The sequence below is a fragment of the Bufo gargarizans genome, chromosome 2 (genome assembly GCF_014858855.1).
Source record: "Bufo gargarizans isolate SCDJY-AF-19 chromosome 2, ASM1485885v1, whole genome shotgun sequence".
NCBI lineage: Eukaryota > Metazoa > Chordata > Amphibia > Anura > Bufonidae > Bufo > Bufo gargarizans.
Genome location: NC_058081.1, coordinates 85,605,742 through 85,633,189, shown reverse-complemented (window position 1 = coordinate 85,633,189; position 27,448 = coordinate 85,605,742).

The window sequence follows — 27,448 nt, the reverse complement described above, 5'->3', positions numbered from 1 at the left end:
TATAGCCTGTAATATTATTACACTCCAGAAATACATCCAGGCCCTTCTTGAACTCTTTTAGTGAACTCACCATCACCACCTCCTTAGGCAGAGAGTTCCATAGACTCACTGTTCTTACCGTAAAGAATCATCTTCTATGTTTGTGTAGAAACTAGTGATGAGCGAGCATGCTCGACCAAACTGCTTTTCGGCTCGAGCATCACTATGATTGGCAGATCCGAGTGCTCGGCTGAATATTTTGGGTGCTCGAGTACAATTTAATACAATGAAAGTCAATGGGAGACCTGAGCATCAAACCAGGCACCCCTTGCTCTGAAGAAGAGAGGGTTTCTGGTTCACAAAAGGTTAGAAATTGATGGAAACACCATCAAAATGGTTTGGAAACAGGATTAAGAGGATGGCTGGATGCGTCTTGGACTCCTATTATTTATGACATACAATAGACAACCACACAAAAGCAAAACCATTAACAGATTTATTTAACCAATTACTGGCAACAGGAGTCGTCCCAGAAGATTGGAAATTGGCAAATGTTGTGTCCATTCACAAGAAAGGTAGTAGGGAGGAATCGGGCAACTATAGGCCAGTAAGCCTGACATCAATAGTGCGGAAATTAATGGGAACCATACTTAAGGAGAGGATTGTGGAACATCTAAAATCCCATGAATTGAAAGATGAAGAACAGCATGGCTTTACTTCAAGAAGATCATGTCAAACTAATCTTATAGATTTTTTTGATTGGGTGACTAAAATAATAGATGGAGGAAGTGCAGTAGACATCACTTATCTGGGCCTTAGTAAGGCTTTTGATACCGTCCCACATAGAAAGCTTATCAATAAATTGCAGTCTTTGTGCGTGGACTCCCATATTGTTGAATGGATTAGGCAGTGGCTGAGGGACAGACAACAGAGGGTTGTAGTCAATGGAGTATATTCAGACCATGGTCTTGTTACCAGTGGGGTACCTCATGGATCTGTTCTGGGACCCATATTGTTTAATATCTTTATCAGCGAAATTGCAGAAGGACTCGGTGGTAAGGTGTGTCTTTTTGCTGATGACACAAAGATTTGTAACAGGGTTGATGTTCCTGGAGGGATACACCAAATTGAAAATGATTTAGGAAAACTAGAGGAATGGTCAAAAATCTGGCAACTAACATTTTATGTTGATAAGTGCAAGATAATGCACCTGGGGCCTAAAAACCCAAGAGCAGAATATAGAATCAGTGATACAGTCCTAACCTCAGTATCTGAGGAAAGGGATTTAGGGGTCATTATTTCAGAAGACTTAAAGGTAGGCAGACAATGTCACAGAGCAGCAGGAAATGCTATCAGAATGCTAGACCTCAGTTGGAGTATTGTGCGCAGTACTGGATACCATATCTCCAGATGGATATTGATACTTTGGAGAGAGTTCAGAGAAGACCTACTAAACTAGTACATGGATTGCAGGATAAAACTTACCAGGAAACATGAAAAGAACCTTAACATGTATAGCTTGGAAGAAAGACGAGACAAAAGGGATATGATAGAAACTTTTAAACACATAAAGAGAATCAACAAGGTAAAAGAGGAGAGAATATTTAAAAGAAGAAAAACTGCTACAAGAGGACATAGTATTAAATTAGAGGGGAAAGGTTTAAAAGTAATATCAGGAAGTATTACTTTACTGAGAGAGTAGTGGATGCATGGAATAGCCTTCCTGTAGAAGTGGTCGCTACAAAGACAGTGAAGGATTTTAAGCATGCATGGGATAGGCATAAGGTCATCCTTCATATAAGATAGTGTCAGGGGTTATTCATAGTATTCAGTATATTGGGCAGACCAGATGGGCCAAACGGTTCTTATCTGCCAACACATTCTATGTTTCTATATGCCAAAAGCCAGGCATATGCAAGCCATCAATCTATCCATGAGACAGATCACAGGCTTAGGCAGCATACCTTACAATGGCAGTCTTGTGCACTATGAGATATTTCAAACCAACTCTCATCTGACTGAGAGCCAGTAAGCCTCAAAGTTACTTCAGATCTGTTGGCTGGCTTGGGTAGACCTGTGCACCTAGATCAATATCATTAGGGAGACAAATAGTTTTCTGATTGTCCTAACATAATATTCAATAACCTTTCTATACAGTTTTGTCATGTAAAACGTCATTTGCATAAACATGGGCTTATGGGAAAGACACGCAAATAAGCAGAATCTGCCTTGTTTTTCAGCTGTCATAAGCCTATTAAAACCAATAGATGGCGCTATTGAGTTATGAACAGCGCCATTTATTGGTTTCATAGTCTTCTGACAAGAATATTAGTGTATCCTTTTACATGGAAAATTCTCAATAAAAATTTGCGATTAGAATATTCGCGATCTACACTAGAAGGATATCTAATACTGGGAAAGCTGGGTAATAATTCAGTGATAAAATCTGACACTGGGAAAGTTGGGTAATAACTCAATGATGAAATCTGACCCTGAGAAGGTTGGGTAATAACTCAGTGAAGATATCTGACACTGGGAAAGGTGGGTAATAACTCAGTGATGATATCTGACACTGGTAAAGCTGGGTAGTAACTCAGTGATGATATCTGACACTGGTGAAGCTGGGTAGTTTGTCAATGATAATATCTGACACTGGGAAAGCTGGGTAATAACTCAGTGATAAAATTTGACACTGGGAATGTTGGGTAATAACAAAGTGAAGATATCTGACACTGGGAAAGCTGGGTAATAACTTAGGGTAGATCGCAAATATTCTAATTGTGAATTTTTATTGCAAATTTTCCATGCAAAAGGCTACACTGATAAGCTTGTCATAAGACTCAGCCTAATATTCTTGTTAGAAGACTATGAAACCAATAGATGGCGCTATTGAGTTATGAACAGCACCATCTATTGGTTTCAAAGTCTTCTGACAAAACTATTAGTCTGTTGTCATAAGACAATAGATGGCGCTGTTCATAACTCAATAGCGTCATCTACTGGTTTTCATACTCTTATGACAGCTAAAAAACAAGGCAGATTCTGCTCATTTGCATGTCTTTCCCATATGCCCATGTTTATGCAAATTAGTTTTTACATGACAAAACTGTATAGAAAGGTTATTAAATATTATGTTAGAAAAAAACAGAAAACTTTTTGTCGCCCTAATGATATCGATCTAGGTGTGCAGGTCCACCCAAGCCATCCATCATATGCAAAATAACTTTGAGGTTTACTGGTTCTCAGTCAGATGAGAGCTGGTTTGGAATATCTCATAGTGCACAAGGCTGCCATTGTAAGGTATGCTGGCTGTTATCTGTCTCATGGATAGATTGATGGCTTGCACATACCCAGCTTTTGGCATATAGCCTTTGTGTGGTTGTCTATAGTATGTTGCACATAATAGGAGTCTAAGGCACTTCCAGCTACCCTCCTAATGCTGTTTCCATCAATTTCTAACTTTTTTTATGAACCAGACACCCTCTTCTCTTCCGAGCAGGGGGTGCCTGGGGTTCTCCCATTGACTTTTACTGTGCTTGGTAAAACACACGAGCATAGCAATGTGTTTGGCCAGAGCACCCAAGCACTTTGGTGCTCGCTCAACACTAGTAGAATCCTTTCCTCCAGATGTAGAGGATGTCCCCTTGTCACAGTCCTGGGTATAAATAGATGATGGGAGAGATCTCTTTACTGACCCCTTGATATATTTATTCATAGTTATTAGATCTCCCCTCAGTCGTCTTTTTCTAAAAAGAGTAACCCTAATTTTAATAATATATCAGGGTACTGTAGTCCACCCATTCCAGTTATTACTTCAGTTGCCCTCCTCTGAACCCTCTCCAGCTCTGCTATGTCTGCCTTGTTCACAGGAGCCCAGAACTGTACACAGTACTCCATGTGTGGTTTGACTAGTGATTTGTAAAGTGGTAGATCTATGTTCTCATCATGGGTAGCTATTGTCACAACCAGACATCTGAGAAGCTCTGACAGATGCCTTTCAGAACCTCCTCCTTGAGCTTTCTTTGTTTTGGTTTTCAGTTCCTCATCTCGTTAGCCTCTCTCAGCTGTCTTGTAGTTGGACTGATTGCATCCCTTTAAATTCCTCCCCATAATGCATTAGTGTGCGGTTTATACAACTTCCTGGAGTGTGTGTGTGCATGCTGATCCTATTTCCCAGTCTTCTACAAGATAAGTGTTGTACATTCATTTGTGATTTTATGTTTGCTGGATCCCAGGCGACCCTGACTCCCTCCGTGTCTAGTGTAGGGAGCTGGTGGTCGTGTCCCCTCACTATTGTAGGGTGTTGAGGTGTTATATAGTCGAGGTACGAGGATATGCGATCATCCACCATTGGGGTGTTCGCATAGGCTGAGCAGTCAGGGAGAGTGCCAGGTCGTATGCAGGGGTCTCCCTTTTGTTTCTTAGTTTTGGATCCAGTGAGTCATATACTCATTTTGCATTGTCTTGTTTCCTGTACACCTTCCGTGACAGCTATGCCCCTTTTGATGCAACCCATTATCTTCTTGGCCTTGGCAGCAGCCGCCTGACACTGGTTTTTACAGCTTAGTTTGCTGTTCACTAAAATTCCTAGGTCCATTTCCATGTCAGGAAATAAAAGGCTTTCAATCAAACAATTCATGTAACAGTTTTATAGTACTACTTAAAAATATCAGAATATACAAAGAAGAACTTTAAATCATGTATGAAATGTTTCTAGGTCAGCTATGTGACATAGCACCTGCCGCTGAGTCAGAGCTGGCACATGCACACACTACATTTCTGAGGCTTTATTTTCTAGCCAGAATGTACAAACCAAAGTATTCACCAAAAAACAGGACAAACTCTTTACAGAATCTGATTATTCTCAGATACTGTGCACCGCCGAGCAGGATCGTAACTGGACAAGTATTTATACAACTGACAGAATTAAAATGTGCTCTTCCTGTTTGTACCTTGCAAATCTTTCTTTGCCAATCAACGGAAAAATGAGCCGAAAAGATCAAAGACTTGAAAGTTCACTGTTACAATATCTTATGTGTTTTAGAATATGTATCTCATAATAAAAGGGTGCATTCACAAAATGATATCAATTTTGTGGTTTGGAAATTGCAGTGTGCAAAATCCGGATGCTGTCTATGTACATCCCACACTTCTGGGACTCTATTGAAAAAATGCCTATTCTTGTCCTTAAAATAGACGAGCATGGGACACTTTCTGTAATTTGCGTGTGCACCCTCTTTTTTGCGGACCCAAAGAAATTAACGGGTCCACATGAGACTGAAAATACAGTCATGGCAAAGAAAAATTTTGTAATACCTTAAAGCGTAACCCCAGTGTGAAGATTCAAACATCAAAAAATAATTAAAATAAAATAAAGCAAAAAGTATAAAATAAAAATTAGTGCCCAATGCAGTTTGGTAGCTCCATTCACTTGCGGGAAACATACTCCATTGACTTCAATATAGGGAAGAGTAGGAGGAGACTTGAATTACTGCAGCCCTTTACTTCCACCCTGCTGACGTCAACTGCAGGAGAAGATAAATTGCTAAACTAGGGCTCATACACACGACCGTATGAATTTTTCATTCTTACCAAAAAGGAACTACAAGTCATTTGTGTACATAGAGGGAACTGGCTAGCTTATAAAGTCATATGATAACCGTAGTCGCTGTGCTGATCAACGTTCTGGCAGGTGCTACCATGGGAAAAGAGAGGAGAGAAAAGTGGTATATGTAACGTGAGCTAGTAGGTGTCTAGTAGAAAGGGGGCTCATGACTGGGATGCAACTCCAGTGTGTCACTTTTGACATGACCTTCCTGCACATTAGGAAGAAGTCTTTAAAAGGGGTGTATTTACTAAAATATTCTTTATAAGGGTATTTCATTTTGAAGCAAGTATGCCTGATATATTGTCTATTTTGGACAATCCTTTACCACATAAAAAGTACTCTTATGATGAGTTGGGTCACTGCAGGAGAAATAAATAATTACACACCATTTTTTGAAATCAATAGCAATGTCATGGGTACATATTTGAGTTCATGTATCCTCTTTTACGCTAATATTAGCAAAGATAACGTTTTATCATGCTGTGACCTCATGCGGTGCAGTAATTGTGGCATGGAATATCATTAAAGGGCTTATTCCAAGATTAATGTAAATAATGAAAATCAGACATGGTATAGTACATGACAGTCTCTTTCTAACAAAGCTAGAACCAGCCCTGGACCTCACATGGATCTACAGCTCTCCTTGTCATTGTACCCATAAGATTCTGCAATCATGTATGGAGGGGCATTTGAAATAAATAACAGAATAAAAAAAATATATAAATCATACTGTAATGACCGGTGTCACGCACAGGGAGGAAAACAGGGAAAGCCCCGCCTAAGGGAGAGGGAAAGGTGGTGACCCCTAACTCACCTTGCGGCTGGCACCTGACTGCCCTGACGCCCCTAGACGGGTTCCTCACCCGTGCGGCGATCACGTGCCTAAACCCTGGCTTTCCCTGAAATGAGCCCTAGATAGTGAACGGGCCGGTGGGATCGCTAGTCCTCACCACTGCACTAAGAGGGAAACACCAGGGAGAGGACAGACAAACATAGACAAACACAAACACACAGGTGGACGACAACAACTGTCCACAAAGGTCCAACAGGGATCCGGAGGGTAGCGTTCTGAATCAACAGTCAGAGAACGCAGCAACACAGCTCCAGTGGGTCAGGATAGATGTCCAGGCAGGAAGCTCTATCTCTGGCAACCAGAGAAGTGTGAGAGAGGAATATAAGGAGGTTTGGGAGTGCTGGACAAGGAACAGCTGAGGAGAAGGAGCTACGGATCCCTGAGTGAGCCAAAAGGGTTTGCAAAGCAAACCCAGAAAGCTACCATAAGGAAAACAGCCCTATCTTAAATAGAGCGTGCAGCCAACCGCTGCGACTGCCTGACCCCGGGTATAACGGAGTCAGGCGTGGTTCTCGATACCCTTGTGACACATACTTACCTGATCCATTTGCTTGTGACGGGCCAGCCGCCCCCAACTTACTTGAAGATCTGGCACAAAACCCTGCGCGGTCCGTTATGATGTCAACACACCGGCCGGCATGGTGGTATTATATGTCACCACACACAGGATTTTGGACGAGAACTTCAAGCAAAATGGCAGTGGGCGCCCCTTCGTAAGCAAATGGATCAGGTAAGTTTTTTACACTATTTCAAGTTAAATCAATTCACTACTACGAAACACGAGGAAATTCGGCTTCGTGGCCAATATAATTTATCCTGAAATTTGGATCGAAGACCACTTTGTGGACTTCGATTTGCTCAACACCAGTTGTTACAGAGTTGATACAGAGTTGGAGCTCATGCACACTGCCGTTGTTGGTTGGTGCCCGTATTGCATCCCCCAAAATATACTGGTTCTGGCTGCTTCTGCACCGTATCATGGATGTGGACCCACTCAAGTGAATCTGGAAGGTACGGTTTGGAACGAATGCATGGAACCCCACAGAAGCACTAAGGAGTACATGTTCTATTTATTTTTTATTTAAGTTTTAATGGGTCTGCATCCATCTGCACCAGCCACACAGATGGTGTGCATGAGCCCATGGACAGAGAAATTAGGAAAAGAATCGCAGGTGGGACTATACAGAAAAACTTTATCGTATAGCTCAGTAGCAGGGGTGTAGCTAAAAGCTCATGGGCCCTAGTGCAAGAGTTCAGCTTGGGCCCCCATAGCCTTCCTGCTGCCTGAATCAAACATTGAAAGGGCACCCTCCCATGCTAAATTCTTGACCTAACCCCTTCCCTTCAGCCAGAGGTGTAAATTGACCAGCATGCACTTTCTATAATGCCAGTGTCTTATGTGGCACAAAGGTCTTTGGGCCCCCTCAGGCTCCTGGGCCCGGTAGCGCCTGCTACCTCTGCACCCCCTATAGCATCGCCCCTGCTCAGTAGCTATACTACATTTTTAATTGCATGGAATCATAACAGTATTCAGATGCAGTTTCTGGTTTGAAAAATGCGGAGACAACCCATGAAAAATTTAAGGTATTGGTCTGACTCCCTACTGCAATCTTCTGACATATACAGGTCCTTCTAAAAAAATTAGCATATTGTGATAAAGTTCATTATTTTCTGTAATGTACTGATAAACATTAGACTTTCATATATTTTAGATTCATTACACACCAACTGAAGTAGTTCAAGACTTTTATTGTTTTAATATTGATGATTTTGGCATACAGCTCATGAAAACCCAAAATTCCTATCTAAAAAAATTTGCATATCATGAAAAGGTTCTCTAAACGAGCTATTAACCTAATCATCTAAATCAACTAATTAACTCTAAACATCTGCAAAAGATTCCTGAGAGTTTTAAAAACTCCCAGCCTGGTTCATTACTCAAAACCGCAATCATGGGTAAGACTGCCGACCTGACTGCTGTCCAGAAGGCCATCATTGACACCCTCAAGCAAGAGGGTAAGACACTGAAAGAAATTTCTGAACGAATAGGCTGTTCCCAGAGTGCTGTATCAAGGCACCTCAGTGGGAAGTCTGTGGGAAGGAAAAAGTGTGGCAGAAAACGCTGCACAACGAGAAGAGGTGACCGGACCCTGAGGAAGATTGTGGAGAAGGACCGATTTCAGACCTTGGGGGACCTGCGGAAGCAGTGGACTGAGTCTGGATTAGAAACATCCAGAGCCACCGTGTACAGGCGTGTGCAGGAAATGGGCTTCAGGTGCCGCATTCCCCAGGTCAAGCCACTTTTGAACCAGAAACAGCGGCAGAAGCGCCTGACCTGGGCTACAGAGAAGCAGCACTGGACTGTTGATCAGTGGTCCAAAGTACTTTTTTCAGATGAAAGCACATTTTTCATGTCATTCGGAAATCAAGGTGCCAGAGTCTGGAGGAAGACTGGGAAGAGGGAAATGCCAAAATGCCTGAAGTCCAGTGTCCAGTACCCACAGTCAGTGATGGTCTGGGGTGCCATTTCAGCGGCTGGTGTTGGTCCACTGTGTTTTATCAAGGGCAGGGTCAATGCAGCTAGCTATCAGGAGATTTTGGAGCACTTCATGCTTCCATCTGCTGAAAAGCTTTATGGAGATGAAGATTTCATTTTTCAGCACGACCTGGCACCTGCTCACAGTGCCAAAACCACTGGTAAATGGTTTACTGACCATGGTATTACTGTGCTCAATTGGCCTGCCAACTCTCCTGACCTGAACCCCATAAAGAATCTGTGGGATATTGGGAAGAGAAAGTTGAGAGACGCAAGACCCAACACTCTGGATGAGCTTAAGGCCGCTATCGAAGCATCCTGGGCCTCCATAACACCTCAGCAGTGCCACAGGCTGATTGCCTCCATGCCACGCCGCATTGAAGCAGTCATTTCTGCAAAAGGATTCCCGACCAAGTATTGAGTGCATAACTGAACATAATTATTTGAAGGTTGACTTTTTTTGTATTAAAAACACTTTTCTTTTATTGGTCGGATGAAATATGCTAATTTTTTTAGATAGGAATTTTGGGTTTTCATGAGCTGTATGCCAAAATCATCAATATTAAAACAATAAAAGGCTTGAACTAATTCAGTTGTGTGTAATGAATCTAAAATATATGAAAGTCTAATGTTTATCAGTACATTACAGAAAATAATGAACTTTATCACAATATGCTAATTTTTTTTAGAAGGACCTGTATAAATGAAAATCAAAAAGTATTAAAATGGAAGCCCCTAAACCCTGCAAAAGTATAAAGCTATACAGCTAGCAATCAGAGGCAAAGCTTCTGGCCCTTTTGTTTCATTTTGGGCGTTTCCAGATAACACATGTACATTATTTATAACATGAATTTCATCAGGTGTTTGGAAAAGTCACAATACTGCGGCATCAGAAAAGTGGTGACTAGGGAACAAGATGCAATGCAGAAAGGTTTTCCTTGTTCTTTTCAAGTGAATGTCACTTTAATTACATCGAATGTTGTAAGGTTATATCTGCTGTCACCAGCTTCACGTCAGCAGAGCGCGGAGAACGTGTTGACACGTGAAATTATTTAGTTTATGACTAGAAGTATTTGCATAAAAATGTCCCTTGTTTTCCATCAGTAAACGTGTGATTTTGCATGTAAATTCCATTTCACTTTATGTAACTCTTTCAGCTGTGTGCATGTAGCTTTAAATAACATCCTGCGCTGTTATCTGAGCTGGTGGAAAACTCAATAAATCACTAAGAAAATCTAAATAGCTAGATAACACTACAAGCACAGTTGTAAAATATGGAAAGAGGGACAACCCCAGCAGCACATGTAGCTCACCACTGCAATTTATTTATCTTTTTTACATTAACCCTTTGAGACTCAGAGTTTTTTTATTAAGCATTTTTTTATTTTTGCGTTTTTGTTTTTCACTCCCTGCCTTTCCGGAGTCATGATTCCATTCACATAGCCATATGAGGTCTATGTTTTTTTGCGGAACAAATTGTACTTTCCAATGGCCCCATTTGATATTGCATAGGATGCAGTGGGAAGTAGGAAAAAATAAATTCCGCCACAGTTTTATGGGTTTTGTATTTACGGCGTTCTGTATGCGGTAAAACTGACTTGTTACTTTCATTCTCCAGGTCAGGACAATGACGGCCATACCACATATGTATAGTTTTTCCTGCTCTTTAATGCTGAAAAAAAAATCTAAATTATTTATTTATTTTTGTCACCATATTCTGACCCCAGTAACCTTTTTGTATTTCATTGATACCATTTTGGGGAATGTATAACTTTTATCTCTTTTTATTTATTTTATTCTTTGAGCAAAGTGACCAAAAATTTTGTCATTTGCCCTTATCAGATAAATATTTTTATATTTTAATAGGATGGGTGTTTTTGCACGTGACAGTGCCCATGATGTGTATTTTTTTAATTGTTCATGCTTTTTTTATTTATTTTTTTGAGGAAAGGGGTGATTTGAATTTTAATATATTTTTTTATATTTTAAAAAACCTTAAATTATTTTTTTTATTTTTTTTTACAGGTCCCACAGGAAACTATAACAAGCAGTCATCAGACTGCTATTCCGATAGACTCCAATGCATTAGCGTTGGAGTCTATGAGGATTTTACTATGTTCCTATGGAGTTAGGCACGCCATAGAAACTAATGTGTGGCAGCTTCTGTTCATTCAATAGGACAGAAGCTACAGCACACTGAATCCGACTCCCCCAATCCTCGCCAGGATGAGCCTGAGCAGAGCCAGAAGCAAGCACTTCCGGGGTTTTGCCCCTCCAGATGCCTCCTACCACGATACAGCAGGCACCCAGTTGCTACGGCGCACGCTCCACTCCAGAGCGGGCGCCATCTTTAAAGACCCGACTAATGACATACTAGTACGTCACACGTCGGGAAGGGGTTAATACACCGTCTAACCGCACCCAATCCCTATATACACATTCCCACCCAGTCCGTTTTGTGCTTCTACACAGTAAGTATGCACCCTTAGTGCCTTCCCATTTCATAATGATGATCTTTCCCCTATACACGGGATCAGCAACCTTCGTGAATCCAGCTGCTGTGAAACTACAACTCCCAGCATGCAAATATGCTTGGATGTTCTCACAACTCCCATAGAAGTGAATTCTGGGAGTTGTTTTTTCAGAACATCTGGAGTTCTGGAGGTTGCTGATCCCTGCTCTACACAGTGAAGTTGCCCCAAGACAGTGATGATGAATGCTTAACTCTCCTTAGACAGTATGATGCTCCATTAGTGCCACTGACACCGTTTAATGCCCTCTTAGTACCACCACACAGTATGATGTGCCTCTAATGTAGTATAATGTCCCATAAGTGCCACACACATTGTATGATGCCCCCACACACCCTCTTATAGAGTGTGATGTCTCTTTAAGTGACCCCCACAAAGAATGTTGCCACCATAAATGCCCCTACACATATTGATGCCCATACAACAGTAATGCCTCTTTAGTACAAATGGAATACTCATCTACCCAACGTCCCCAATGATAAATGGAGAAAAGCACTTTAGCTCCGCTCTCCCATTGGGCCTGTCTGTGGCAAGGCTCAGCTGGCACAATGATGTCAAAGCACCACATCTTCCTGTGCTGAACCAACATGGCTAATAGGGGAGCAGGGTGCTGATGGCTTCTACAACATTGTATTTAAAGTCATTGTATTCAAAGTCAGGTTATGCATCAACTGTCCTGAGACCATAGGACAGATGTTGAAATTAGAGACTGCCCTGCTGGATCCGGAACAGTTGGGAGGTATGCTATTAGGATCACATATAATATGGTTAAACAGCTTAAGGCCTCATGCACACGACCGTGCCAATTTTTGTGGTCCGCAAACCGCAGAACCGCAGAAAACGGAAGGGACGCCCGAGTTGCCTTCCGCAATTTGCGGAACGGGTGCCGGCAATATAAATGCCTATTCTTGTCCACAAATCGCAGACAAGAATAGGACATGTTTTTTTTTTTTTTGCGGAGCCGTAGAACGGAGTCACGGATGCGGGCAGCACACGGAGTGCTGTCCGCATCTTTTGCTGCCCCATTGAAATGAATGGGTCCGCAGCCGAGCCGCCAAAATGGCGGCTCCGATGCGGACCCAAACAACGGCCGTGTGCACGAGGCCTTAATTGTAGACACTTTTAAAAAAATCTGACCCTTAAGGGGCTTCTCCCTTCACGTTAGTGATTAGGAGAAGGTGGTAATAGTGATTAGAGGAAGATGGTACTCGTACGTTCTCTGACACCTTTCACATACCATACAGCTTATAATTTATGAAATCCTATGTAAGGTAAGCTACAGGTGTAGGGAAGTATTTTCCCTGGGGGGTTATATACACCTTGTTCATAAGTATTGTATACATCAGATGCCCCTTTTATCTTTGAGACTGCAAAACGACTGATTAAAAAGCTCTTGTGTACCAGAATTTTAAGTAGTGTTTCATATTCGCTCTGGTTTTTTCTTCCTTTTTATTACCCCTTCTCCTATGTGAATTACAGCTATACATGGTAATTTAAGAGAGTCCTCGACGCCTCTGGAAACACATTGCACGTAGGGGAAGGCTGAAGGCAATTTTTAAGCAAGTTCACATGCTGTTGCATAACAGAGATATGTTGGCATTTGAGGCTGAAGTCGATTGCTGGGCTCCCACAATGAAATAGAGATTGGATTTCACTGAGAGTTGTTTATCACACAGATAATGGCCTTAGTGTACAAAGGAAGAAAACAGCATAAAACAGCCACACATCAAGCTGAAGGCCGCGGGATGCTTAACTGCCATCACACAAACACAGAGCAGGAGTTTGCACAAGGAAAACACTCATTTTATCGTCAGTGTGAGGCGGTACAAGACATTGACCTTATCAAAATGTGTAAATTTCCCTTGGTTAGCGCTGTAGGAGGGTGCATTTTATATACAGTAATAGTAATTGCAGTAAGCCCAGCAGGAGCAGGATCGGAGGATGGTAGTGGTAGTGACTCTGGCTGAAAAATCAATGATAGTAGCTTTCCTCCCACCCCATGCGATGAAAGGAGATAGCACCCTTTCTTCCCACAGGCCAAACCCTGGTTGTGGGGCTCCTGCCTGAAGTGTTTGTATGGGTGCAAGGCATGGCGTGTAGAGTGCAAAGGTTGGTGTATGTGTAACTACATGCAAGGTCTGGGCTCAATCTTACTTTCAAATCCCGCATCTTTTGCGGCCCCATTGAAATGAATGGGTCCGCATCCGAGCCGCCAAAACGGGCTCAATCTTACTTTCAAATCCCGCATCTTTTGCGGCCCAATTGAAATGAATGGGTCCGGATCCGAGCCATTCATTTATCAGACGCCTGTTGCAATTTTGGCGTCACGAAACAGGATCCACTTATGCTCCTGGAAGGCCCCCTCTATCGGTAAAGCCCCCTACAAGAGACTTTATAGCATCTACTTACTGCTGGAGAGTGTGAATCTGAATCAGTTGCAGCACTGTGACAAAACAGGGGTTAATCGGCCATCTTGGATTTGGGCATCCAGTGTTGAGAGGAAGACATTTACCCAGCAGAGGGGAGGGAACCAAACAGCCCACCGCCACATAGGAACCATTCTTGCAGCAGAAGGAACTAAAGTGCTCGGTACAAGTTCCCAGGATGACAGACAACTGTAATCCCTACAGGAAGTGGAAACAGTGGCCATCTTGGAAAAGGGAAAATACAGTTCCTTCTTCCCTGGATCCTGAGAAGCAATGTCCATAGGTCTGAGTGAGTACCGCTGGGGAAAATAGCCTTGCTAGAGACTGTTAGGGGCTACAATCTGCCTGCCAGAGTATCATACTCCCCAAAATTGAGCAGTTGCAGTGACCCTTAAAAGAGCCATGCACCAATTCTGCTGCCATTGCCCATAGCAACCTGCACTTAAATAGCATTTTAGCTTATGCTGGCCCCTATAGTATGGTACAGGGTATAAAAAGCCATGTCTGACAGGGAGGATAACACTCACTGGGACCGCAGTCATCCACCAGCACCATCAGCAGCTGCAGCCATATGCATCATGCCTCTTACTACTGCCATAATGGGGTCAGAGAAGAACTGCCCTGTGGCCATTGTCATAGCCACTAGGGACTTTCAACCCCTGCAACAACAGTGAAAAAGCCGCAACCTGGGAGTTTTTTTCTCCCAGGCTGTGAGCTGTGCGCTGCGATTGGCCAGCACTACAGCCTAGGAGGAGGAGACGCCCAGCAGAACAAGGGCAGTCTCCGCCTATTATAACTTACTGAGCGAAGATACCAGAGGACATAACGGGAGAACGGAGCGGCGCCCAGGGATAATAGTAAGTGCAGTGAGAACCCTGGGCTCCGCTGTATATGTCAGGATACTTAGTTCACAATGTTTTTCCAGGTGAAAGGTCCTCTTTAAAGATGGTTTCTGTGAGTACAATATTGAAGACCTATCCTCAGAATAGGTGGTCAACATCAGATTGGTTGGGGTATGACTCCTAGCACCCCTGCCAATCGTCTTTTTAAAGAGGGCACTGCATTCCGATGAGTGTTGCGGCCTCTTCCTAGACCAGTGACCTCTCGTTCATCGGTCACATGACCTAGGCACAGCTCAGTCTCATTCAAGTGAATGTGTCTGGTCTGCAAAAACAAGCAGAGCCGCTATCCAACATACACCATACACCAGTGCTTGGCATGCTGCAAGGAGTCAACAGCATCATGGCCCCTTCAACTGTTTTAGCAAATACTTGCATTATCCATAAAATAACAATTCTGAAAACTCTTTTCTTGCGAGTCTATGCTGTCCTGTTCATTTGTTATTCCATCTGGAAATGAATAAACCACTGGTTCCCCCTTCTCAATAGGGTATGCTCCTACACATTCTGACACTGTCAGTTTTGAAAGCCGGTTAACACATTGGTGGGCCCAGTGCAAAGGTTTTATGATTGGATCATCCTCTTGAACATTGTTAATTGTCTTACAAGGTTTACACATTTATTTAAAGAGCATAAGCACAATTCCATTTATTTTACGTTTTTTCGACACATTTATGGGAATGGACTCATGGGTGACATCTTCTCTGACTGGAGTAGTTAGCTGATCTTTTATCATCCTTTTCTTATCTGTCTGGCCCAACCAAACATGATGACTTCTTCCAGTCACAACTTGATAGTACTCCCAAAAACAATAGTACTAGAAAGATAGTGTTGTGGAAAAATTATTCTTCGCCGTATGGTCGCCATCTATACTATGGAGATGCGCAGATTCGTTCGCATTCGCGTTCGCATCTTCGCAGAGACTTTCGCATGATGGTCTGGTCGTCCCGACCTGTAGCTGATTTGTGCCCGGCCTGGTATTACTGCAGGATACTAGTGTCATGGCGCTGGCTGAGGAGGGAAGGATGGGGACCGTCGAACAGGGATTTCTTTATCCATGAGGATAAGCGCGGCAACGGAAAGGGCGCGAATATGTGTGTGAACGCACAAACATAAGTTTGCGCGATCATTCACATCTTCGCCAGCCAATCACTTCATACCATAACCTGTCTCATCATTGGTCATGATTTTAAGACCACCTCCCATCTTTTGGTATAAATAAACCACGCCTAGCCACTGAGAACATCTCTGTGATGTTATTTGAAGGAATTGCGCACACATCGACCCACACTACACCAAGGATTTACTGATTGTACTTCTGGCGGTCGTTTTCGGTTGTGAGAACGAGACAAAGGAGCACAGGGCGACATCAGTAGTGAATAGAGATGAGCGAAGTTTTGAAAAATTCGGCAGCTTTGCAGAAGTTCCACAAGAAATTTGATTTGTTATGAATTAATTTGTCAAAAATCGCTATAAAGCAGGTGTACCCAGGCCACTGTGCTTTAGGGTACAGCCACATGGAGAGGCCACACTGCAGACGGGTTGCAGCCAAGCTGCGGTGAAGAACGCGCAGCTGCCTTTCATTTAATAATGAAGACTGCAATGTATAGTCGGTGTTCATTGTTAATGGCTGCATGGCACCTTTAATGCACCTTTTAATAGGGGTTGTACCCACTTCTCCAACCCCAAAACTCTCCTGTCCTACAGATGGGAGCCCTTCTTCTGCCATCTGCTTTTCCTCCTTTTCCACAACATCTAATATCGATGAGAATATGTCATCAGGAACATCCAGCTCCTCCTCTCTCTGCATCTTGCTGACTTTTCATGGACATGGAGACTTTGAAAGATGATTTGGAAAAAGTAAAACCAGCAAAAGATGAGAATGGTAATTATTAAAACCTGGCCCCCCTAAGGGGTGCAGACTGGATGGTATAGGATGGGACGCTGGCAGTGGAATTATATAGGCTTCCATCTTATTGATATTGATATTCATGTGCTCATGACAAGAGCATGAGCTCTTGCCATGTCTCTCCCTATGCTCATCTCACAGGACAATGGCGGAGACCATGCAGGATGAGGGCTGTATTCAGCTGTGACATCATAGGTGATGGCTAACTGTGGATAAGCTGGCTGCACAGTATTATGGGTTAACTTGCATTCACGCCATTTTAGAAAAACCTGATTCGTTACCACAAACCGTAAAGACATTCCGATTCATTGTGAATCAAACTTTTTCCAAACTTTGGAACAAATTCCACTTTGAATGCTTCGCTTAACTTAAACTAATAGTGACCCAAGCAATAACAGTGGCCCAGGTGGTAATTTTTTCTCTATTGTAAAAGGACCGCTGTTTGTGGGGCCCCACCCAGTAATAGTGCCTCGTTTTAGATACCACACAGTAAAATTTACTGCTTTTAGCTGTCCCACAGTATTAGTGCCTCCTTTCAGGACCCACAGAGAAAAATGTACTTCTTTTCGGTGCCATGTATAAATACTGCCTTTCTTTAGGCCCCACACAGTAATAGTTTCCTCTTTAGGCTCCTTACAGCCTTATTTTAGACACAATACAATAACATGTATTTCTTTTAGGTGCCTAGCAGTGATAGTGCCTCCTTTCAGGACTTAGTAATAGTGCCTCTTTTACACTCCACAGAGGTAATAGTGCCCTCTTCCCTTTTACGGTAGGTCTCACAAAGCAATAATGTGCTATTTTTCACTCCAGACAGATAAAAATTCACCCTTTTGTGTTACCCGCTAATGAAAAGAATGCTTCCTTTTGTGCCCCTCTACAATAGCATAAATGTAATTGAAAGTAAAAAAAAAAAAAAAAAAAAAAAAAAAAAAATGCATAGTTACATTTAGTATTGGCCCTTGACCCTATCTCAGGATTCCACATGAGGATGGTGTAGTAAGAGTTGGACACGTGGCAGTGAACTTTTTTCTAACTGGAGCACAACATGTGGTGGTTGCAGTAGACAATGGGAATATGGTAGTACAAGCTTGGTGGTTACGGAGTCTTGTTAAAACAAGGGGTGAAATTTAACAATACCAGCGCTTTCTAGTACCGGAGCAATCTCTCTGTGGGGGCCAGGAGCGTCGTTAGGTCAAAAAATTTGGGGCTGGAGCCCCAGATGTTTTGTCCAGTGTCCCGAATGCAGGGCCAGTGGGGGCCCACGGCGCCACCTCCTAGCTAATTTATTCACTTCACTTGCGTCTGTGTAATCTTGCACAGGCACACTGGCAGAGGCATCGTTGAGCGAAGTGCGCATGCGCCGTGTTCCAGCGCACCTCGTTCTACGATGCCTCTGCCAGTGCGCCTGTGCGAGAGGCAAGTGAAGTGAATAAATTAGCTAGGAGGCAGCACTGGGAGGGGATCTGTGGATGACACTTATGGGGATCTGTAGATGACACTTATGGGGATCTGTGGATGACACTTATGGGGGATCTGTAGATGACACTTATGGGGATCTGTGGATGACACTTATGGGGGATCTGTGGATGACATTTATGGGGGATCTGTGGATGACATTTATGGGGGATCTGTGGATGACATTTATGGGGGATCTGTGGATGACATTTATGGGGGATCTGTGGATGACACTTATGGGGGATCTGTGGATGACACTTATGGGGGATCTGTGGATGACACTTATGGGGGATCTGTGGATGACACTGTTATGGATGATCTGTGGGGTTGCCCAGACCGCTAGGCCCTTCACTGTAGTTATTAACCCCATTCAGCAGTCCCCCATTCACTGAAGGGGGGACTGCTGAAAGGAGTTAATAACTATTGTGAAGGCCCCTCCCCCAGTGGTGATGAGGGCGTGGCTTCATGGGGTGGGGGCATGGCTTCACATGGGCTTGTGCCCCGGATCTCTTCAGACTCTAGAAAACGCCCCTGGTGGGGGCACATGGCAGATTGTTACAGTATCTATTTTAGCATGCACAGCATATTGGGGACAGTATCTCAGTAGGCATCCAGTGTAAAGTAACTCACAGAACATTGTGGGGCATCATGGACTAGCACACTTACCTGGTCATAATAGCAATATCTCTATTGCTTCCCTCAGCACACAGAACAGGCCCTCCCCACAAAGTGATTTGAAACTGCTTGCATTGCCTCCAGAGATACCTCATGCCAAGCAGCAGCCAGTGCTCGTAAAGTGCTCGCTAATTTTCTGCCACCAGGGGCGTAGCTATAGGGGGTACAGAGGTAGCAGTCGTTACCGGGCCCAGGAGCCTGAGGGGTCCCAAAGACCATTGTGCCACAGGAGAAGACACCGGTATTATAGAAAGTGCATGCTGGTCAATTTACACCTCTGGCTGGAGGAGAGGGGTGAGGTCAAGAATTTGTCATGGGGGGGAGGTGTCGTTTCAATTGTTGCCTCAGGCACCACAAAGGCTATGTGCTTCCCTGCCCCTGGCCACAAAGCACTGAGGGAAGGGGGGCCCTAGCTGAACTGTTGCATCGGGGCCTGAGCATTTAGCCGCAGCATTGTACACTACTGCTTCATATTATACAGTTATCACATGACACTCAAAGCTGCACCATATATCTATTGTGCTGCCCTCTACATAGCACGTGCTTGACTCCAGCGTCCACACCCTTGACTATAAATAGTGCAGCACTGAAGCCCACCTGCTATATCCCATATAACACAAACAGCAGGTAACTGCTAAAGGTACAGTACCAGCAAATAAAAAGAGATATTGGGCACATTGTTACACAAGCATAACATGGATCAGTTAACCTCACTGAGCAATATCAATCCAGACAAAACTTTGTAAGGAGGTGCAGCTCCGCACTGCAGGGGGTTTGTCTTCATCTTCCCCTCTTCTGGCCTGTACTGTTAGCTGACTGGTGCAGGAGGCACAATGCATCACTTGTGCAGCACCACCATTGTTTTGGGCTTTTGAAGTTGGCACTGACACTTCTCTGAAAAGTATCCAACTGCATTTGTGCCCTGAAAAAAGTGGTGCCAGAGGGCTGTGATGCTGGAGCGCCATTTGTCCCATGGGTTAAGTAGTCCTGGGGGAAAGAGTGGAGTACTAGAGATTACCTAAAACGGTAACTGGAGTGTTCATCTTGACAGAAGAGGACAAGTCAAATACTAAGGCTACTTTCACACTGGCGTTTCTGGGTCCGCTTGTGAGATCCGTCATGGGTTCTTACAAGCGGCCCAAAACGGATCAGTTAAGCCCCAGTGCATTTTGAATGGATAAGGATCCATTCAGAATGCATCAATTTGGTCTCCGTTGCGTTTTTTAGACGGTCACTAAAACGCAGCTTGCAGCGTTTTGGTGACCGTCTGACTATGCAGAGCCAAACGGATGGTGCAATTGAAAACGGATCCGTCCCCCATTGACTTTCAATGTAAGTCAAGACGGATCCGTTTTGACTTAGACTTTTTTTTTATGAATGATGCAAACGGATCTGTTATTAACGGATACAAGCACTTGCATTATTGGTGCGAATCCATGAAGAGGGCATTGGCTATTTGCTCGGTCCTCCCAAATTACCTAACACCTTACTCTGAGCCCCTCCCCCCAAACCCAAAGAAATAAACACACCACACCACTGCTTGGATTTAATCGGCCACAGCAGCCGTTTATTGAATAAATACAAATTAAATAACATAAGTTAACCAATGACGAGGGAGGTCCTAGAAGCCCCAATAACTTAATAACACTGGAACACCTACGTCTCCATCTTGCCCCCAGCCGTTGAACCCAGCTCGGAGGCAGCAACTGATGGACGCGTAATTAGTTCCTACCAGCTCCTCAATGAGAGTCCAGCCCCTCCCGCGGGGCCCTCCCATCCTCAGGTACCACCATATTCCTCCACTTCAAGGACCTCCCCCGCCGCCATGACTGCCGCGACACATAAAACAAAAACACCAACACTTCCCCTACCTCCACCTCCAACAGGGATGGGTGGGTGGGTGTTTCAGTCCCCTGGCCACACTGCGCTCCGATCCGCCCACTTCCTCCTTCCCTGCTCTGGCCGCACCCCCCGCTGCCCCGGCAACTCGCGCCTCTACCCGATTCCGCCCCCCGCACCTATTAACCCTTTCCTCACCTGTCCCTCGCCGCCAAGCCTCTTCATGTGCGTCCTCCCCCACCGCTGCGCTCCTGTCCGGCCTGACTTCTGTGCAGATACAAGACGGATCCGCACCAAACGCAAGTGTGAAAGTAGCCCAGTTTTTTTTTTCACAGTGGCATAGCCAATATGTTTACTGCTTCAGCTGCTTAAACCCAGGTTACCCAGGTATTTATATATATAGTATGTTATTCTATACAGTATCAATTACAAATGTAGTATTACTTGCCACCCATTAAATTAGACAGGGGGGGGGATATAAAAAAAATGAACGCGCTAAGTCCTCCAGAGAAGAAGCCACTCATTGCAGTGGCTTTCCTTTCAGGCTAATAGAATATGACGGAGGGGGAATGAATTGCTAATCCTCCTCTACAATATGCATGCGTCCTAATAATGCATACTGACATAGATTTCTAGTTGGTGCAGTCCCTTTAATTCCATATCTTCTATATTGTAGATTGTGTCATTATGTGCGCACCACGGATAAAGTTATACGTTGCAATCTTTACTGGTCGCACATAAGGAACATAGAATTTTAGTGTTGTGCAATCTGAGGTCTCTATGACAAGGTAATATGGATTACTCTAGGGTTAATTTATATACATGAGCCTTTTTGCTGCCCCTCAGGCACCCATTATATATTCCCCATAGGAAGAATAACAATTCTTAAGGATTGCAGCCATTTTGCTATGTGTGATATTTATAAAACCTCTGTGATTGATGCATCGTCACAGAAAATAGTTGGTATAAACAGGTCTCTGGCGGAAGAGTTCTGTAAAGTCCTGCTGGCAGATCAGTTATTTCTCATGGTAAAAAAAACTGCATTAAGATGAAAACCTGTCATTTACCACCATAATTCTGACATGTACTGGAAAGTCATTTATGGCTCTGTATAATTTTGAAACCCGACTTCTCTGATTCTTTGCATTGTGGCCGATCCACAAGTCATTCACTGCGTTTAGCAATACAAAGAATTTTACTGGAGAAAATTCCTCAACCTGGTTTCTGTGCATATAAAATATTGATCTCCTGAGACCCCATTAGATTCGCTTCCAATGCAGATGTGTGGGGGAAAAAAAGCACTAGTTGCATCATGAAACTATACAAAATCATTTTACATAACATTACCTAGGAACTTCTGAGATTTCAGAAAATTAACTGTTAGGGAGAAAGGTCTCACCATAGTTTCCATATAAACAGAATTACAATATAAAAAGAAACAACCCCTATCAAGTTCTGGTAAGGCCTCATGCGCACGACCGTTGTTTCATTCCGTGTCCGTTGTTCCATTTTTCGTAATTTTCTGCGGACCCATTAACTTTCAATGGGTCCGTTGAAAACTCGGCTAATGCACCGTTTGTCATCCGCGTCCGTGATCCTTGGTTCCAGTCCGTCAAAAAAATATAACCTGTCCTATTTTTTTCACGGAAAACGATTTGCAGACCCATTCAAGTCCACGGACCCAGTCAATGGGTCCGTGAAAAAACACAGAGGCACACAAGATTGTCGTCTGCGCGTCCGTTTTTTTCCTATCATTTGCATGGCAAACTTGACTTAGTTTTTTTTTAACTTTCCTTCATGTCTGGAGATCCTCCAAAAATAAAGGAAGACACACAGAAACAAAAACGGAAACGGATCACGGAACAACGGAACCCCATTTTGCATAACGGAACACAACAACGGTCGTATACATGAGGCCTAAGAGAAACCTGCTTATGCAAAAACATGGGCACAGCATCATATAGCATTTGGATTTGAGATCTTAGTTAGACAAAGCATTGCTTTCTAATGCAACGTCTATTAGGACCATCCTTTACCCTAAGTTCACACCTGAGCGTTTTACAGCGCGTTCAAATGCGCTGTAAAACGCTCAACACATGAAAACCAATGCTTCCCTATGGGAATGGTTCTCACCTGGGCGTTTTACAGTGCGTACGATCGCGCTGTAAAACGCCCGACGCATAATCAAGTACTTGAGCTTCTTTGGGGCGTTTTGACGCGCGTTTGTGGCCATAGGACACTGCAGTCAATCACACAAACGCGCGTCAAACGCGCGTTTACTATTACAAAAAACGTGCATAAAAACGCGCGACAAAAACGCGCGTAAAACGCGCGTTTGAGAAACGCTCAGGTGTGAAAGCAGGGTAACTTCTACAGCTGAATCTCTATCATTGCTCACTGCATTTCCAGAGCCAGAGTGTCACTGTTCTACCTTCACGTATTATGTTATACTCTATTTTATACAGGTGAAACTCATAAAATTGCAATGTCGTGCAAAAGTCCATTTATTTCAGTAATGCAAATTAAAAGGAATTGCATTAATGCAGCTTAAAATTAGAATTTTGTGAAAAGGTTCAATATTCTAGGCTCAAAGTGTCACACTCTGGTCAGCTAATTAATCCATACCCCCTGAGCAAAAGGGACCTGAGATTGTGACTTTGGGGTCACCTTTTAAGTTGCATTACTGAAATAAATGAACGTTGCATGATATTCTAATTTTTCGAGTTGCACCTGTATATGGATGTTCTGTTTTATATATAGATTCCCCTGACCCATTTGACATTAGAATATGATACATAGGTGTGTAAGTGTGACTGGGCCAACCAACTGGTTTGACTTTGGACTAGATCTAAGGGCGTTATCCTGGCAGTCCCCTGGTATTCACTTTTTTACCCCTCTACAGGGATTTGGACTTTGATGCAGGGGAGCCATTAGCACACTACTTCTTTGAATAGTCCTGGTGTTATTGACAGCTGACTCATCAGCAGCACAGCCACTTCCCCATCCCTAACTGCTTGCCTTGCGCATATTAAATTGTATATATGCTTGCAAGTATGTCACACGTACAGTAGCGCAGGTTTTGTAAGTTTATGTGCAAATAAAGTACACGGACTGTCACAGATATTTTTAGGATGCGCACACGTTAAACAGGAGCTATCGCGGAAGTAATGTCGCTGTGACCATCGGCTAATAAAAAATTACACTGAAATAATGTGACTGATATTTCGGATGTGCTAATGTTATACTGGAGATGTAGCGCAGGTAATGTCGCTGCCACCAGTAGCAAAAAAATCAGACTGAATGTCAATGATATTTCAGATACGCAAACATTGTACAGGAGATGTAGCGCGGGTAATGTAACTGTCCGCAGTGGACACTGTCTACGGAAAAAGTGCACTGGATGTCACTGATATTTTTAGGCTGTGGAAACGTTACACAGGAGATGTAGCACAGATCATGTCACTGTCACCAGCGGCGAAAACATTTACACTGAATGTCACTGATATTTTGAATGTGCTAACGTTATACAGGAGATGTAGCGCAGGTAATGTAACTGTCCGCAGCGGACACCATCAACGGAAAAAGTACACTGATGTCACAGATATTTTTAGGCTGCGCATACGTTACACTGGAGATGTAGAGTAGATAATGTTGCCGTCTCCAGCGGCCAAACAATTGCAAGCTATTTAGCGCAGTTTGTGCTAAAAATATATATTGCTGCCATATACAACTATAGTCCTTTAAAGGACTTTTGGGTCTCTAACAAGTTTTAGCAATTTAGTGCAGGTCGCACTAAAAATATATATTTCTGCCACACACAATAGTCCTTAACCCCTTAGGGACCGGGCTCATTTTCACCTTAAGGACTAGGCCATTTTTTGCAAATCTGACCAGTGTCACTTTATGTGGTGATAACTTTAAAACGCTTTGACCTATCCAGGCCATTTTGAGATTGTTTCTTCATCACATAGTGTACTTCATGAGATGGGTAAAATGGAGTAAAAAAAAAAAAATGTATTTTTAAAAATAAAAAAATACCAAAAATTTGGAAAAATTTCCAAATTTCTATTTCTCTACTTTTATAATAGATAGCAATACCTCCAAAAGTAGTTATTATTTAGCATTCCCCATATGTCTACTTGTTTGGATCATTTGGGGAATTACATTTTTTTTGGGGGGACGTTACAAGGCTTTGAAATTTAGAAGCAAATCTTAAAATTTTTACGAAATTTTCAAAAACCCACTTTGTAAGGATCAGTTCAGGTCTGAAGTCACTTTGTGAGGCTTACATAATAGAAACCACGCAAAAATGACCCGATATTAGAAACAACACCCCTCAAGGTATTCAAAAGTGATTTTAAAAACGTTGTTAACCCTTTAGGTGCTCCACAAGAGTTGTTGGCAAATGTAGATGAAATTTAAGAATTTAAATTTTTTCACTAATTTTAATTTTTTTTTACCAGTAACAAAGCAAGGGTTAACAGCCAAACAAAACGCTATATTTATTGCCCCGATTCTGTAGTTTGCAGAAACACCCCATATGTGGCCGTAAACTACTGTACGGGCACACGGTAGGGCGTAGAGGCAAAGGTGCGCTGTGTGGTTTTGGAAAGGCAGATTTTGCTGGACTGGTTTATTTACACCATGTCCTATTTGAAGCCCCCCTGTCGCACCCCTAGAGTAAAAACTCCATAAAAGTGACCCCATCTAAGAAACTACACCCCTCAAGGTATTCAAAACTGATTTTACAAACATTGTTAACCCTTTAGGTGTTCCACAAGAGTTATTGGCAAATGGAGATGAAATGTAAGAATTAAAAATTTTTGCCTAATTTTCACTTTTAATCCACTTTTTTCCAGTAACAAAGCAAGGGTTAACAGCCCAAAAAAAACGCTAAATTTATTTCCCCGATTCTGTAGTTTGCAGAAACACCCCATATGTGGCCGTAAACTACTCTACGGGCACATGGTAGGGCGTAGAGGGAAAGGTGTGTTGTGTGGTTTTTGGAAGGCAGATTTTGCTGGACTGGTTTATTTACACCATGTCCCATTTGAAGCCCCCCTGATGCACCCCTTGAGTAGAAACCCCATAAAAGTGACCCCATCTAATAAACTACACCCCTCAAGCTAATAAAAACTGATTTTACAAACATCACTAACCCTTTAGGTGTCCCACAAGAGTTATTGGCAAATGGAGATGAAATGTAAGAATTAAATTTTTTCCAGTAACAAAGCAAGGGTTAACAGCCAAACAAAACTCTATATTTAGATTGTTGTGTAGAGATGGCTCACTCCTTGAACAATGATTAGGATGGGTGCACCTACAAAGAAGATTTCACCCAATCTTCAAAATATATAGTAATATAGAAAAAATATAGTAGGGCACACCTACAATTGGATACACATAGGAGATTTAATATACATTTATTCATACAATTGTGTATAATATCACATAAAAAACAATTAAACAAATATTAGCATGTTGTAACTGCACAAATAAAATCAATAGATAAGATCGCTAAAATATGCAAAATCTCACTGAACAGAGTGATCCTAGTTGGAGGAGTCTTTCAACTGTGTATTTGTCCGAATTGTAGTACTGGTATCGCAAGTCTGATTTAACAGACCGTATAGAGCAAAGTTCCCAGGACAGTTTCAATATAGTCAAAATGTAAGAAAGCAATTTTGTTACTTATGTTTCTTTTGTTTGAATCACTTTCTATGCATACATTAGTTCGGCATTGGTTTGTCTACTCACACTTGTGCCGGCTGTGTTGCGGTTTAGCGTGGCGTCCCACGTGTGTTCCGCTTGCAGTCAGCGGTATTGCTTCCTAAGTGTGGATCCAGGGATCTTCGGTAGTCAATTGAAGGGGTGCCGTAAAATCACTGCCAGGTGCTTGAATCAAGCGGCAGGTTTGTTTTTACTCCGGCAATCAGTTTATGATTTCTCCTGCCAATTCTTTTTGGTACCGATCCCTCTCCTTGTAGTTAGTTTGAAGCGCTTCAATATTTCGGCTGCATATCCAGTCTTATGGGATCCTCTCTCACCAAACGCGTTTCAGAGTTGGCTACGACTCCCAGCCACTGAGGAAGGAGTCGTAGCCAACTCCGAAACGCGTTTTGTGTCTCAAGTCTGAGAACCATATATTTATTTTTTCCGACTGTCAGTGGCTAAATGGAATTAAAATTGGGGAAGGGGACTATAAATTTAGTACTCCATGGAAGTTTGGTACTCCCTGAAGCAACCAATAATGTAGAGGCCCGGATGATCGGGGCACGTGTCACACTGAGTGGTGGTGTCCTTCCATATCCCCCTTCTGTGACACACTCTGAACCTTTTTTGGGTTCACACCTGGAAAGTGTTGGCCAGGGACAATCTGGGCGCCTCCAGTTCCCGAGGTAGTCCAGCCTGCTCTTTCCTGGTCAGAAAAGATCAGGGCCTTGAGGACGGCCTCATAGAACTGCAGAATTTTCCTGTGTTGCCAGCGCTCCAGGACAGCACAAAAGAGTTGTGCAAGGCAACCTGTACCAAGTAGATCGCAGATCTAGATCTAGATTTTTTGTACCATGCCTGGGTTTTGCGCATGGCATTATATGGCTTGAGGACTTGATCAGACAGATCCACTCCTCCCATATATCGATTGTAGTCGACGATATAATCGGTCTTGAGGACCGTTGCTGCGGTACCTCACACAGGGACAGGGGTAATACCGTTACTGTGAATTGTGGACAGTAC